Raw genomic sequence first — 8,177 nt, 5'->3', positions numbered from 1 at the left:
CTTTTAGGATTTTAAGGGTTAGGTTTTCCTCGGAGTATTTGAGTAGTGTACCGCGAAAACGTTTGTACAAAGATATGATTGATGTGTGTCTGCCTGTTCCGGTTTATCGTCAGTTATATGCAGTGGGTTCAGGAAAAGATGTTCTAAAAAGAGTGAAACGAATGCCAGTACGTTCATCTGTTAAATCTTTCTTCTTTAAACTTCATAGCGGCACGCTTCCAGTAAAACCCTGGCTGCAGGAAAAAGGACTATATGTACACCCATGGACACTTAACTGTAGACTATGCCAAAAGCTGGAAACAATTGAGCACATCTTTCTGGACTGTTGGGATGCGGTGTTTCACTGGGACATCCTCCAACGAACCCTGAAAAAAGACTTACCATTAACGCCTTATGGCATTCGCTTTTTGCCCGTAAACAACGATGGAGGCGTGCCCTATGATATGTTCATGGCACTTAGTCTGCATTCTATGTGGAAAACTCGCATGGCGGTTCAAAATGCCGAAGAGGATGCTCGCACAGTGCGAGAGTACTTCATTGAAAGCGTTGCTTATATAAGAGAAGTTTATCGAGTGATGCCGGAAGAGCCTGAGTGGTTACCCATTCTGGATGTTCTAGCGCAATTTAAGATGTTTTAAGCCACTCCCTTCAGCCGATTGGTGGCTGGAGCTAGTAATTTGTGTACTGTACAGTGCGTGTTGTGTTGTCGCCAAGCAGGCAATAAAGAAAAAAAAAAGCAGAGTGGCGCAGTGGAAGCGTGCTGGGCCCATAACCCAGAGGTCCGTGGATCGAAACCACGCTCTGCTACAGCTTTTTTTTTTTTTTTTTTGTAGCGGGTTCAGGGTTTACCGGGAGCATTTATACATTGTTAATGCCTTCGGATTGCATTACTGTACTATCACTGTTCAACTATCTCTATTTTTTGTAACCAAGCAAATCGGGTATAGTACATTTGCAAACACCAAATATTGAAAGAAACCGCGTGAAGATTGCCTTACCAGTGAAGGATATGCGTGCACAGGGCTCGTACGTACTAGGCAGCACTGCTGCTATCGCGTCCTTATCGGTCGTATTCTAACCATCCCTGATCACTATGAATCATGGAAAGCCATTAGGTCGCCTTTGGTTTTTTATAAAATTGTTATAAAGCATTCAGCTCTAAAGCGAGTGCGTGTATCGATTGACTTTTCTTATGCTTCTAAATAGCAATACAACTTTTCCTCTGCGCCGTTAACAAAAGGGCACAAGCTCATGTTCAATAATATAAGCTTCTCAATCCTTAGATGGTAAATTCCTTTGCGGTAGCTTTATTAAAAGTTAACACACACACACACACACACACACACACACACACACACACACACACACACACACACACACACACACACACACACACACACACACACACACACACACACACACACACACACACACACACACACACACACACACTCTCTCTCTCTCTCTCGCTCTATCTATCTATCTATCTATCTATCTATCTATCTATCTATCTATCTATCTATCTATCTATCTATCTATCTATCTATCTATCTATCTATCTATCTATCTTCTCTCTCTCTAATCATTATCATCGTCATTTATTGTACCCTTAAGGACCCCTTACATAAGGGGGGGTGGGCAAAACAATAGTACACACATAACAAGAACACAGACAGTAATACAGGCGACAATTTGGACATACATACGTGTACAGAAAGTAAAGACATTGTCTGGAATTATGGCGATCAGGTAGGCGTTGTCCACATAGTTTTCGGCTAACGTTGAACCGGGGCAGGGGTAGATGGAGGCGCCTCTGAGGAACGCAGCCGAGCCGACTGACGAAAGCCTGCGCAAACAAAGACGGCGTCATGACCACGCTCGGTGCTGTGGCGTTCTCTCTCTCGTTTTCTCTCTCTATCTCTTTTTCTCGCGCGCGCGCGCGCGCGCGAGGGCGAGAAATGTTGTAAATTGTGTAGGTGTGATTTTACCGCGACGCACGCCCAGCAGAGTGGCGCAGTGGAAGCGTGCTGGGCCCATAACCCAGAGGTCCGTGGATCGAAACCACGCTTTGCTACGTTTTTCGTTTTTTTTTTTAAGAGGAGTAAGGGGGGGGGGGGGGGGGGGGGTGTTCGGGAAGGGTTTTGGGAACGGGAATCGACGTGAAGCGAAGTGCCGTTCCAAATTCGTCCCTTACAACGTGCTTTTTAAAGTGATTTCTCGGCGCCGACAAAGGGGACGGCCACCCTCGCAAGGCCGCGTGGCGTTGTTCCGATAGTCACTTGTGGTAGTAGCGCTCACCGCGCTTCTCGTCTCCAATGCTGTCGCACACGTTGCCAGCCAGCCGTTTAAACGCCACCCTCATAGAACATCCATACTCTCGCATTCGCAACGATTAAATGCTATGGTCTCTTCCCATTTTTACAACACTATTCTAAACCTTATAAGGAACATTCAATTATAAAAAAACGTTCGCATGGTTTTATGATAAGGCAACAATGACTGTAGGTGACAATTGTTATTTCTTTGCAGCGGGTATTGACAATAAGGGAAAATTGATGCCATATTTCTCGATTTAAAAAAGTCTTTGGCAAAATACCTCAAATGATTACAAGTTATAAACGAAAGTTATTCAAATTCGCATTCTAGGTGTTCTTGAGTTATGGATAGCAGCTTACTCACTAAACCGCTAATAGTTCGTTAAGATTGACCGAACCGCACCCCAGTGCCTTCCTATCACTTTGGAACAGGGTAGCGTTGTGGCTGCATTACTTTCTCCCGGTGTATATATTAATGGTATTGTATACACCCTAATGTCCTCATTTATACTGCTGGAAGACGACCGCATTTTGTGGCCTGAGTATGTGTACGCTTTGTGCGACATACAGTATTGATCAAAATTGAAATTTAATACAGATACTACTTAGAGCATGTGGTGTTAACAGGGAAGAAAGAAATTACAGTTGGAGAATCATATCTTTCCGTATTCAATAAGAAATGTCTCCCGGAATAGTTGTGTGAACTCCGATCGTCACAACTTTTAAGCTGGTTCACTGTTAGAAATAGTTGATTGTTACGCTCTCAAAGACCTCACCGTGAAACTTACACAGGGGTATGCGTAATATTTATTTATCTGGCTTCCGGAGGTTATGCTTTTTCAGGCGCAAAGCATTATCCCCACTCCTCCTCCCCCCCCCCCCCCCCAAACACAAACACAAAAATAATTACACCATCTTGCCGTAGGGGAACCCTGAGTAGTATGCGATGAAGCCATGGGGTCGACTGAAGTTCCCATTAGTTTTCAGTTCGTCGTTTCCGTTGACGTTCAGCCTCGCGTGCCCTTGTTGTACCAGTAGCTTCTTGACGTAGTTTGAGTGACGCGAATAAGGCGCGTTCGTAGCACATGCTCCCGTCTCGGTTTGTAGCGCAGTGGGAAGAGCGCCACGTACCTCCGGTTGCGGCCAGTCAGTCGTGGGATCGAAACCGGGCGCCGCCTAACTATTTGTTTTTATAGTGGACTGCGCTGACGTCAGCCCAAACGCTGACGGGGCTGCAGAGACGCGCCTGCGCAGTAGAGTGTGGACGGCGGACAACGACAACGAGGGAGGGAGGGACACAGCCCCGAGCATGACATGCTTCGCATCTAAAAAAGGAAGGTTGAATTTATGTTACTTTTTCTTCATTAGGCCCAAGTGAAATATGCAAGCATCCTGCAAGACCAACCTACCGACGCAACATTACAATACTTGAAAGGGTTCAAAGCAAGGACGCAAGGTTTATTTATTTTAAATTTTCACCAGGGTGTCGAACCGAAAAAAATACTGGTTCGGTTACGGTTCGGGTTCGGGTGAAATCATTTCGTTCCGGTTCAGTTCCGGTTCGACAAAGTCACGTACCGAACCGGTTCGCGAACCGGTTCGGGAGCTTGAACCGGTTCGCGAACCGGTTCGGTGAGTTGAATTATCACTGAAATTAGAAAAAAAAACATTTAATAGTTTCGAACGACCGTCAAATCAAAACACAAACTAACATTCAAAATGCTGCTGGTCCCCAAAGGCAGTGGCGCAATTGCAAAGGAAACGTTAAACAATTACGAGATATTAGGAAAACACATGAAGTGGCGACGATTTACCACCTTCTTTATCACTCAGACTTTATGTTGTCCTAGCAACTATTCATAAAGCCAACGCCAAGAGATATGATGGTGGGATATATTTTCTGTCCTTTCCTTTTTTTGTTGAAATCGCAATTGTCGCTATGCAATCGTCCATTACGCTAACCTTGAAGCCTTAAATTTAGTCCTGCGTGCTGGCGTGTTCAAATACCAGCGCTTAATACCAATGGCGCACATTTTTTATAGTTGTAACAAAACAGAAAAATTCTACAACAGGCACATAAATACTACCAATGAATTAGAATATTTGGTCTCCCTGAATAATTTGTTAGCTGTCACTTTATCGATTGTGTTAGCCACACTTTTGTTAAAAGTAAGCTCAGTGAACGCTCAGTCACTGCATTATTGCTCTGACCACTGCAATTACTTTTGCGATACCGAAAGTGTGCATTACAATCAGTATGTCATCGTACCGCCTGAACCCCTACCATCGTTCCGTGTGCTACATTGCGGAATCTTATAACAGATAATGCGGTTACAAAATGAAAGGGAAATTTGACACGTGCAGCATGAGATGGGACTTTTTGGGTAGACGCTCTTTAATTCGTCCACAGCAGTACTCCCCTCCGGAACGAGTAGCAGTAGAAGCAATGTAGCGAGTTGGGCAAACGGCTTAGCAAACGGCTTAGCCACTGAGCAGCTCCTGCGGTCACACTTGTCAAGTATTAATAATTTGCAGGTGTCGGACCTTTTAAACATATTATGAAATGCAAAAAGTTTGCACACATCGGGTGTGAGCTTTCGCTGTTGCGCAGTGGGGCACTCCTGCAGCCTGACTGCTCCAATGAAGTCGCAGCTAGGGAAGGGCACAGTCGTTTTATATCCCCTGCAAGCTGCCGAGAATGACATTTCGTTTGGTCAGCTTGCACTACGCTCGCGCTTCCAGCAGCAACAGACCAATGCTACATTGGTGCTCATTCATTTCCCCTGTTGTGATAGAGCGTGATAGTGTTCAATTGTCTGGAGGGGAAAGTGCGCGAGCAAGTACGAAGTTGATGGTACGTGAAAGAAAAAAAGACCTGAATTGCATTGACTGTGCAATATCAACAACAAAAGGTCGAACCGTTTCGGCATGAACCGGTAACCGTTATTTCTTTTTCCGGTTCAGTTCCGGTTCGGGTTCAGCGTGCTCAAAAAATAACGGTTCGGGTTCGGGTTCAGTTCCGGAAAAAATACCGGTTCGGTTCCGGTTTTCGGTTCGGTTCGGTTCCGGTTCGACACCCTGATTTTCACAAACAGACTCTTCCGCAAAGTTAATGCTAGATAATAACACTCAGTCCCTTGAGCAGCGATCAGGGTAGTATCGCCTTGATTGCCGATCGTCCTTCCGCTTTATCGCGAGCTTGCCTGTGATCGCGCCCCGTCCTTGCCGTCACCCCGTAACGACAGCACCTGAAAGACTTAATATTTATCGGGAACAGTTGTTTTGTTAACATTTTCATTGTGTTCCGCGTGCCGTATCAGAATAGAACACATTCTATGAATCACGTCCTTCCGATATTGGTAAGCAATGAAATGTTTGTTTTATATTTGTTGTGATATTTTCTTTGGCTTGCTCCGAATTCTTATTTCCGGTATTCGCCAATCTTCGAAGCTAGCCGCCTGAGAATGGTTCGAAATTAAATCAGGGAAGGAACATATTAGGAAGTGAGCAGAAATATTACCGAATCGCAAAAGGCGGCACAGACAGCGCCGGGCAGCGCCAAACCCATCACAACATTCTGATTGGGAAGGGCACATCTGTTTCACGTAAAACTTACCATGTCTTCCTAAAGAAGGCTGAGAGAAGCGCAAAAGCTAAAAGTGCGTCCATGCTTGGCTCAAAGTGCGTCTAATTGATCGTCAACTTTCGAAGACCCAAAGCGCGAACGAAGAATGAACTTATGCGACGATTTTTCGGCACTAAGTGAACGCATCTACGAGCGATCTGAATGCATACCGATACGCGGTTCATTGTACTCCTTCATTATCGATGCGTGTATTGTCTAAGCACTAAACAGGTTTTGGATCACAATCAGTCGAACTCTAGAAAAAGTGTCACTACGTAGGGCTGCGCGAGGGGCAGTGGATGAAGCTTATCTCATGTATCTGTCCTTTTGGCTGACATCCGAAGTATAGTGAACGAACGTGATTCCTTAACTTCGGCAAGTGACACTTACAGTGCGGATATGCTAATACTAACTGAAACCTGGCTGCACCCTGAAATACACAACCATGAAATTCTATCGCGTGCGCACCGTTTCTAGTTTTATCGTTGTGGTCGCACTACACGTAAAGGAGGTAGGGTTCTTCTGGCAATTAAAAAAAGATTTTCAATCTCACTATATTCACGTTAGCACCTCACTTGATATGGTGTGGGCTATTGCCGAACTGGGTTTTCAAAACGTTTCGATCGGTGCTTCTTGCCAACCCCCTAGCTATTCTTCAGATATTGTCAACGAACTTCATGACGTTAATACCGGGATCTTTCTGCGTTATCCCAACTTGCCTCTCTTTTCTATAAATAATTTTAACATTCCAAACATAACCTGGGTTACCACGTCTCCAACTATGTATCTGTTTACAACAGTAGGCAATGACCTTCTAAACATTTGTATTCTTTTTTTTTCACTTACCGAACTGATTACACAGCCAACAAGACTGACACAATGACACTTTTCCCCGGCTTGAGCGACCATTTATTGATATTTTTCGCATCAACATTTCACGTCCGAAAGCCTCTCAAAAAACAAAACCTATTCGTGATTACAAAAAGGCAAACTTCTCCGCGATTAAAAACGAGCTATGTTCATTCCTTGACCGTTTCTTAAAAGGTTTCGATCAGCGCAGCGTACAAGCTAAGTGGAACATGTTTCTTGTGACGGTTCAGGACTTATCTAACCGATATATTCCTGTGCTCAGAGTTATCGCTAACCACAATGCAACACAAAAAAAGCGCTTACCTAAAAATGCAAGGAAGCGTAAGTAAATGCAATTTAACGCGCAAGAGTTGAAGGCAGCGAAGCTGCCTTCAACTCTTGCGCGTTAAATTGCAGCGAAGGCAGCGAAACTGCCTTCAAAATGCTACCTTCAAGGTAGCATTTTAGGTCCGTTGATTTTCATTTTGTACATCAATGAGATTGTTAATATCGATGAAACAGTTAAATACATAATACACGCCAATGACACAAGTTTATTTTTTTCCGGTTGCTCAGGTATTGATTTCGCAAATCGCGCAAATAAGTCTCTTGCATGTATTAGCAGCTGGGCATCCAACAATAATTTAAAACTGAACGCTAGCAAAACAAAAGCAGTACTTTTTCATCCACGTCGTAAAATCAGCGCAGTTGCACCTATTGTAATCAATGAGACTCCAGTTCAATTTGTTAAATGTTTAAAAACATCAGGTGTACATTTTGAAGAAACTATGTCATGGAATAAACACACTGACTATTTAATTCAGAAATCATCCCAGGCCACTGGTCTTATGCCCCGTTATTGTTGTTCTTTCCCTATCTCAGTTAACGTTCTACTTTCCAACTGTATTTTCAGCTCTATGCTCAACTACGGCGTATTTATTTGGGCTACCACAACTCGGGAAAATATAGAAAAAATAATAGTTTTACAAAAACGAGCTATTCGCCTAGTCAGCAAGGTTCCGTATCTTTCTCCTACAGGAGAACTATTTAAAAAGTACAATATTATTCGCATGAATTTTATTTACAGTTATAAACTTTGCCGATGTTATATACAAGCAGTAGCAAATAACGGTTCACTAATTAATCTAGATAGTCTAGAAAAGCTCTCTCCGATATATTCCACTCGCAATCCTGAAACATGGAAAGTAAAAAAATGTCGAACAAATTACGGAGAACAAATGTTGCGATACAGATCGCCGTCTTTACTCAGTAATTTTCAAGACATTTCTACCATTCCTTTTAACCATCTACGCAGCATCTTTACACTTAACTCATGATTTTATTATAAGGATAAATATCTTCCTCGTTCTGGCTATTTTTTTAGTAAG

At 43.5% G+C, this 8,177-nt stretch overlaps 2 non-coding genes across 2 annotated transcripts; both read left to right on the top strand.

Annotated features, from left to right (window-relative positions):
- The first annotated feature begins 735 nt into the window (after positions 1-735).
- On the top strand, positions 736-807 carry Trnam-cau (transfer RNA methionine (anticodon CAU)). The gene has a single exon. It is a non-coding gene; the product is annotated as a tRNA-Met (tRNA).
- A 1,195-nt stretch (positions 808-2,002) lies between these two features.
- Trnam-cau (transfer RNA methionine (anticodon CAU)) lies at positions 2,003-2,074 on the top strand. Its single transcript has one exon. It is a non-coding gene; the product is annotated as a tRNA-Met (tRNA).
- The last annotated feature ends 6,103 nt before the right edge of the window (positions 2,075-8,177 follow it).

Source organism: Haemaphysalis longicornis, unplaced genomic scaffold (assembly GCF_048455015.1).
Source record: "Haemaphysalis longicornis isolate Haplotype H1 unplaced genomic scaffold, Haemaphysalis longicornis Haplotype H1 scaffold_4, whole genome shotgun sequence".
Classification (NCBI taxonomy): Eukaryota; Metazoa; Arthropoda; class Arachnida; order Ixodida; family Ixodidae; genus Haemaphysalis; species Haemaphysalis longicornis.
Note: the sequence above shows the minus strand (reverse complement) of the source record. Positions and strands in the feature narration are given on the sequence as shown.